Here is a 7,431-nt window from a genome sequence, read left to right as displayed (position 1 = left end):
TGCCTATCATATTGTTCTACTTGTAGATTTCTAGGACCCTCTGGATCCTTTTATTTTGCTGTACTCCCATGCGTCTCTCATTTAGAGTCCCAATAGGATGCCTTCCCCTCTGTCCCAGTTTCCTGGTAAGTGAAGGCTTTCGTGGGACATGCCCCTTGGGCTAGTATGCAGATATAAGTGAGTATATACCATTTGATTCTTTCTGCTTCTGGGTTAACTCACTCATTATGATCATTTCTAGCTCAATCCATTTATCCACAAATTTCGGGAATTCCTTGTTTTTAATAGCTGAGTAGTATTCCATAGTGTATATGTACCACAGTTTCTTTATCCACTCTTCTACTGAGGGACACTTAGGCTGTTTCCATGTTCTGGCTATTATGAATAAGGCTGCTATGAACATGGTTGAGCAAATTTTCTTGTTGTGTGCTGGAGCATCTTCTGGGTATATTCCAAGGAGTGGAATAGCTGGGTCTTGAGGAAGCCCTATTCCCATTTTTCTGAGATAGCACCAGATAGATTTCCAAAGTGGCTGTACTAGTTTGCATTCCCACCAGCAATGAAGGAGTGTTCCTCTCTCCCCACATCCTCGCCAGCATGTGGTGTCGCTTGAATTTTTGATCTTAGCCATTCTGATGGGTGTAAGATGGAATCTCAGAGTTGTTTTGATTTGCATTTCCCTGATGACTAAGGAGGTTGAGCATTTCTTTAAGTGTTTCTCAGCCATTTGATACTCCTCTGTTGAGAATTCTCTGTTTAGTTCCAAGCCCCATTTCTCAATTGGGTTATTCGGTTTGGTGGTGTTTAATTTCTTGAGTTCTTTATATATTTTGGATATTAGACCTTTGTCAGATGTAGGGTTGGTGAAGATTTTTTCCCAGTCTGTAGGCTGTCGCTTTGTTCTCTTGACAGTGTCTCCTGCCTTACAGAAGCTTCTCAGCCTCATGAGGTCCCATTTATTAATGGTTGACATTAAGGCCTGGGCCGTTGGTGTTCTGTTCAGGAAGTTGTCTCCTGTGCCAATATGTTCCAGGCTCTTTCCCACTTTTTCTTCTAAGTGAGTTAGTGTCTCTGGTTTTATGTTGAGGTCTTTAATCCACTTGGATTTGAGTTTTGTGCAAGGTGACAAATATGGGTCCAGTTTCATTTTTTTACACATAGACCTCCAGTTAGACCAGCACCATTTGTTGAAGATGCTATCCTTTTTCCATTGAATGGATTTGGCTTCTTTGTCAAAAATCAAGTGACCATATGTGTGTGGATTCATATCTGGGTCTTCGATTCGATTCCACTGATCAACCAGCCTGTTGCTGTGCCAGTACCATGCTGTTTTAAGTACTATTGCTTTATAGTACAGTTTGAGATCAGGTATGGAGATTCCTCCGGAGCATCTTTTATTGTACAAGATTGTTTTAGCTATTCTGGGTTTTTTGTTTTTCCATATGAAGTTCAGAATTGAACTTTCAATGTCTTTAAAAAATTGTGTAGTTATTTTGATAGGGATTGCATTGAATCTGTAGATTGCTTTTGGTAGGATGGCCATTTTTACTATGTTAATTCTCCCGATCCATGAGCAAGGAAGATCACGCCATCTTCTCAGGTCATCTTCAATCTCTTTCTTCAGAGTTTTGAAATTTTTTTCATACAAGTCCTTCACTTGCTTAGTTAGGGTAACTCCTAGATATTTTATATTGCTTGTGGCTAATGTGAAGGGTGTGGTTTTCCTAATTTCTTCCTCTGTAAGCTTGTCATTTGTGTATAGGAAGGCTACAGACTTTTTTGAGTTAATTTGTATCCAGCCAATTTGCTGAAGGTGTTTATCAGCTTTAGGAGTTCTCTGGTGGAGTTTTGAGGGTCACTTATGTACACTATCATATCATCTGCAAAGAGGGATAATTTGACTTCCTCCTTTCCCATTTGGATCCCCTTGATCTCCTTTTGTTGTCTTATTGCTCTGGCTAGAACTTCGAGTACTATATTGAAGAGATATGGAGAGAGTGGGCAGCCTTGCCTTGTTCCCGATTTGAGAGGAATTTCCTTGAGTATCTCACCATTTACTTTGATTTTGGCTATTGGCTTGCTGTATATAGCCTTTATTATGTTGAGGAAAGTGCCTTGTATCCCCGATCTCTCTAAAACTTTAAACATGAATGGGTGTTGAATTTTATCAAATGCTTTCTCTGCATCCAAGGAGATAATCATGTGGTTTTTTATTTTCAGTTTGTTTATATGATGGATTACATTGATGGATTTCCGTATATTAAACCATCCCTGCATGCCTGGAATGAAGCCTACTTGGTCATGATGAATGATATCTTTGATGTGCTCCTGTATTCGTTTTGCAAGTATTTTATTTAGTATTTTTGCATCTATGTTCATAAGAGAAATTGGTCTGAAATTCTCTTTCTTTGTTGAGTCTTTGTGAGGTTTAGGTATCAATGAGACTATGGCCTCATAGAATGAATTTGGTAATTTTCCATCCATTTCTATCTTTTGGAGTAGCTTGAAGAGTATCGGTATTAGCTCGCCCTTAAAGGTCTGGTAGAATTCTGCACTGAAACCATCTGGCCCTGGGCTTTTTTTGGTTGGGAGACCATCGATGATTGCTTCTATTTCTGTAGGGGAAATGGGACTATTTAACTTGTTTATCTGTTCTTCACTCAACTTTGGCAAGTGAACTTGATCAAGAAAATCGTCCATTTCCCTTAGATTTTCAAATTTTGTGGCGTATATGCCTTCAAAGTAGGATCTTATGATTCTTTGAATTTCTTCAGTGTCTGTTGTTATGTCTCCCTTTTCATTTCTGATTTTGTTCATTTCAATACTGTCTCTCTGCCTTTTAGTTAGTTTGGCTAATGGTCTGTCTATCTTGTTGATTTTCTCAAAGAACCAGCTTTTGGTTTTGTTGATTCTTTGGACTGTTTTCTTAGTTTCTAATTTGTTAATTTCAGCCCTGAGTTTGATAATTTCCAGGCGTCTACTCCTCTTGGGTGTTTCTGCTTCTTTTTTTTCTAGGGCTTCCAGTTGTGTTGTTAAGATGCTTATGTGCGATGTTTCCAATTTCTTTTTAAAGGCACTTAGTGCTATGAATTTTCCTCTTAGCACTGCTTTCAATGTATCCCACAAATTTGGGTATGTTGTTTCTTCATTTTCATTGAATTTCAGAAACTCCTTGATTTCTTTCTTTATTTCTTCCCTGACCCAGGTGTCATTTAGCAGAGAGTTGTTTAGTTTCCACAAACGTGTAGGCTTTTTGTTATTTCTGTTGTTGTTGAATTGCAGCCTAAGAGCATGGTGATCTGATAGGATACAAGGTATTATTTCAATCCTCTTGTATCTGTTGAGGCTTGCTTTGTGACCTACGATGTGATCAATTTTGGAGAAGGTTCCATGGGGTGCAGAGAAGAAGGTGTATTCTTTCTTGTTTGGGTGAAAGGTTCTATAGATATCTGTTAGATCCATTTGACCCATGGCATTGGTTAATGATGTTATTTCTCGGCTTAGTTTCTGTTTCAATGACTTATCCTTCAGTGAGAGTGGGGTGTTGAAGTCTCCCACTATTATTGTGTGGGGATCGATGTGTGGTTTAAGCTTTTTAGGAGATCTTTTACATATGTGGGTGCCCTTGTATTGGGAGCATAGATGTTCAGAATTGTGATGTCATCTTGGTTGACTTTACCTTTGATGAGTATGAAGTGTCCTTCCTCATCCCTTTTGATTAATTTTGGTTGAAAGTCTATTTTGTTCGATACTAAAATGGCTACACCTGCTTGCTTCTTGTGACCATTTGCTTGGAATATTTTTTTCCCCAACCTTTTACCCTGAGGTAATGCCTTTCATTATGGGTGAGATGTGTTTCTTGGATGCAGAAGAATGTTGGGTCTTGTTTATGTACCCATTCGGTTAGTCTGTGTCTTTTTATTGGAGAATTGAGGCCATTGATGTTGAGAGATATTAATGACCAGTGACTGTTAAGAGTCTTAATTTTGATGTTGTTTCCAGTCGAGCGTTTGTGTAGTTGTGTTTTTGCCATGGGATAGTTATCTATTTCCTGGGTAGTTTTGGTTGTAGCTTGACCCTTTGGGATGGAGTTTTCCTTCTAGTACCTTCTGTAAAGCTGGGTTTGTGGATAGGTACTGTTTGAATTTGTTTTTGTCATGGAATATTTTGTTTTCTCCATCAATGGTTATTGATAATTTTGCTGGGTAAAGTAGTCTGGCCTGGCATCTGTGTTCTCTTAGGGTTTGCAGGATCTCTGTCCAGGCCCTTCTGGCTTTTATGGTCTCTGCTGAGAAGTCGGGTGTAATTCTGATAGGTTTACCATTAAATGTTATTTGGCCCTTTTCCCTTGCAGCTTTTAATATTTTTTTTTTTTTTTTTTTTTTTTTTTTTTTTTTTTTTTTTTTTTTATTAATTTATTCTTGTTACATCTCAATGTTTATCCCATCCCTTGTATCCTCCCATTCCTCCCCCCCCCCCATTTTCCCATTATTCCCCTCCCCTATGACTGTTCCTGAGGGGGATTACGTCCCCCTATATATTCTCATAGGGTATCAAGTCTCTTCTTGGCTACTTGCTGTCCTTCCTCTGAGTGCCACCAGGTCTCCCCCTCCAGGGGACATGGTCAAATGTGAGGCACCAGAGTATGTGAGAAAGTCGTATCACACTCTCCACTCAACTGTGGAGAATATTCTGACCATTGGCTAGATCTGGGAAGGGGTTTAAAGTTTACCTCCTGTATTGTCCTTGGCTGGTGCCTTAGTTTGAGCGGGACCCCTGGGCCCAAATCTGCCTATCATATTGTTCTACTTGTAGATTTCTAGGACCCTCTGGATCCTTTTATTTTGCTGTTCTCCCATGCGTCTCTCATTTAGAGTCCCAATAGGATGCCTTCCCCTCTGTCCCAGTTTCCTGGTAAGTGAAGGCTTTCGTGGGACATGCCCTTGGCTAGTATGCAGATATAAGTGAGTATATACCATTTGATTCTTTCTGCTTCTGGGTTAACTCACTCATTATGATCATTTCTAGCTCAATCCATTTATCCACAAATTTCGGGAATTCCTTGTTTTTAATAGCTGAGTAGTATTCCATAGTGTATATGTACCACAGTTTCTTTATCCACTCTTCTACTGAGGGACACTTAGGCTGTTTCCATGTTCTGGCTATTATGAATAAGGCTGCTATGAACATGGTTGAGCAAATTTTCTTGTTGTGTGCTGGAGCATCTTCTGGGTATATTCCAAGGAGTGGAATAGCTGGGTCTTGAGGAAGCCCTATTCCCATTTTTCTGAGATAGCACCAGATAGATTTCCAAAGTGGCTGTACTAGTTTGCATTCCCACCAGCAATGAAGGAGTGTTCCTCTCTCCCCACATCCTCGCCAGCATGTGGTGTCGCTTGAATTTTTGATCTTAGCCATTCTGATGGGTGTAAGATGGAATCTCAGAGTTGTTTTGATTTGCATTTCCCTGATGACTAAGGAGGTTGAGCATTTCTTTAAGTGTTTCTCAGCCATTTGATACTCCTCTGTTGAGAATTCTCTGTTTAGTTCCAAGCCCCATTTCTCAATTGGGTTATTCGGTTTGGTGGTGTTTAATTTCTTGAGTTCTTTATATATTTTGGATATTAGACCTTTGTCAGATGTAGGGTTGGTGAAGATTTTTTCCCAGTCTGTAGGCTGTCGCTTTGTTCTCTTGACAGTGTCTCCTGCCTTACAGAAGCTTCTCAGCCTCATGAGGTCCCATTTATTAATGGTTGACATTAAGGCCTGGGCCGTTGGTGTTCTGTTCAGGAAGTTGTCTCCTGTGCCAATATGTTCCAGGCTCTTTCCCACTTTTTCTTCTAAGTGGCTTAGTGTCTCTGGTTTTATGTTGAGGTCTTTAATCCACTTGGATTTGAGTTTTGTGCAAGGTGACAAATATGGGTCCAGTTTCATTTTTTTACACATAGACCTCCAGTTAGACCAGCACCATTTGTTGAAGATGCTATCCTTTTTCCATTGAATGGATTTGGCTTCTTTGTCAAAAATCAAGTGACCATATGTGTGTGGATTCATATCTGGGTCTTCGATTCGATTCCACTGATCAACCAGCCTGTTGCTGTGCCAGTACCATGCTGTTTTAAGTACTATTGCTTTATAGTACAGTTTGAGATCAGGTATGGAGATTCCTCCGGAGCATCTTTTATTGTACAAGATTGTTTTAGCTATTCTGGGTTTTTTGTTTTTCCATATGAAGTTCAGAATTGAACTTTCAATGTCTTTAAAAAATTGCGTAGTTATTTTGATAGGGATTGCATTGAATCTGTAGATTGCTTTTGGTAGGATGGCCATTTTTACTATGTTAATTCTCCCGATCCATGAGCAAGGAAGATCACGCCATCTTCTCAGGTCATCTTCAATCTCTTTCTTCAGAGTTTTGAAATTTTTTTCATACAAGTCCTTCACTTGCTTAGTTAGGGTAACTCCTAGATATTTTATATTGCTTGTGGCTAATATGAAGGGTGTGGTTTTCCTAATTTCTTCCTCTGTAAGCTTGTCATTTGTGTATAGGAAGGCTACAGACTTTTTTGAGTTAATTTTGTATCCAGCCAATTTGCTGAAGGTGTTTATCAGCTTTAGGAGTTCTCTGGTGGAGTTTTGAGGGTCACTTATGTACACTATCATATCATCTGCAAAGAGGGATAATTTGACTTCCTCCTTTCCCATTTGGATACCCTTGATCTCCTTTTGTTGTCTTATTGCTCTGTCTAGAACTTCGAGTACTATATTGAAGAGATATGGGGAGAGTGGGCAGCCTTGCCTTGTTCCCGATTTGAGAGGAATTTCCTTGAGTATCTCACCATTTACTTTGATTTTGGCTATTGGCTTGCTGTATATAGCCTTTATTATGTTGAGGAAAGTGCCTTGTATCCCCGATCTCTCTAAAACTTTAAACATGAATGGGTGTGAATTTTATCAAATGCTTTCTCTGCATCCAAGGAGATAATCATGTGGTTTTTTATTTTCAGTTTGTTTATATGATGGATTACATTGATGGATTTCCGTATATTAAACCATCCCTGCATGCCTGGAATGAAGCCTACTTGGTCATGATGAATGATATCTTTGATGTGCTCCTGTATTCGTTTTGCAAGTATTTTATTTAGTATTTTTGCATCTATGTTCATAAGAGAAATTGGTCTGAAATTCTCTTTCTTTGTTGAGTCTTTGTGAGGTTTAGGTATCAATGAGACTATGGCCTCATAGAATGAATTTGGTAATTTTCCATCCATTTCTATCTTTTGGAGTAGCTTGAAGAGTATCGGTATTAGCTCGCCCTTAAGGTCTGGTAGAATTCTGCACTGAAACCATCTGGCCCTGGGCTTTTTTGGTTGGGAGACCATCGATGATTGCTTCTATTTCTGTAGGGAAATGGGACTATTTAACTTGTTT

This window comes from Acomys russatus, chromosome X (genome assembly GCF_903995435.1).
Source record: "Acomys russatus chromosome X, mAcoRus1.1, whole genome shotgun sequence".
Classification (NCBI taxonomy): Eukaryota; Metazoa; Chordata; class Mammalia; order Rodentia; family Muridae; genus Acomys; species Acomys russatus.
Note: the sequence above shows the minus strand (reverse complement) of the source record.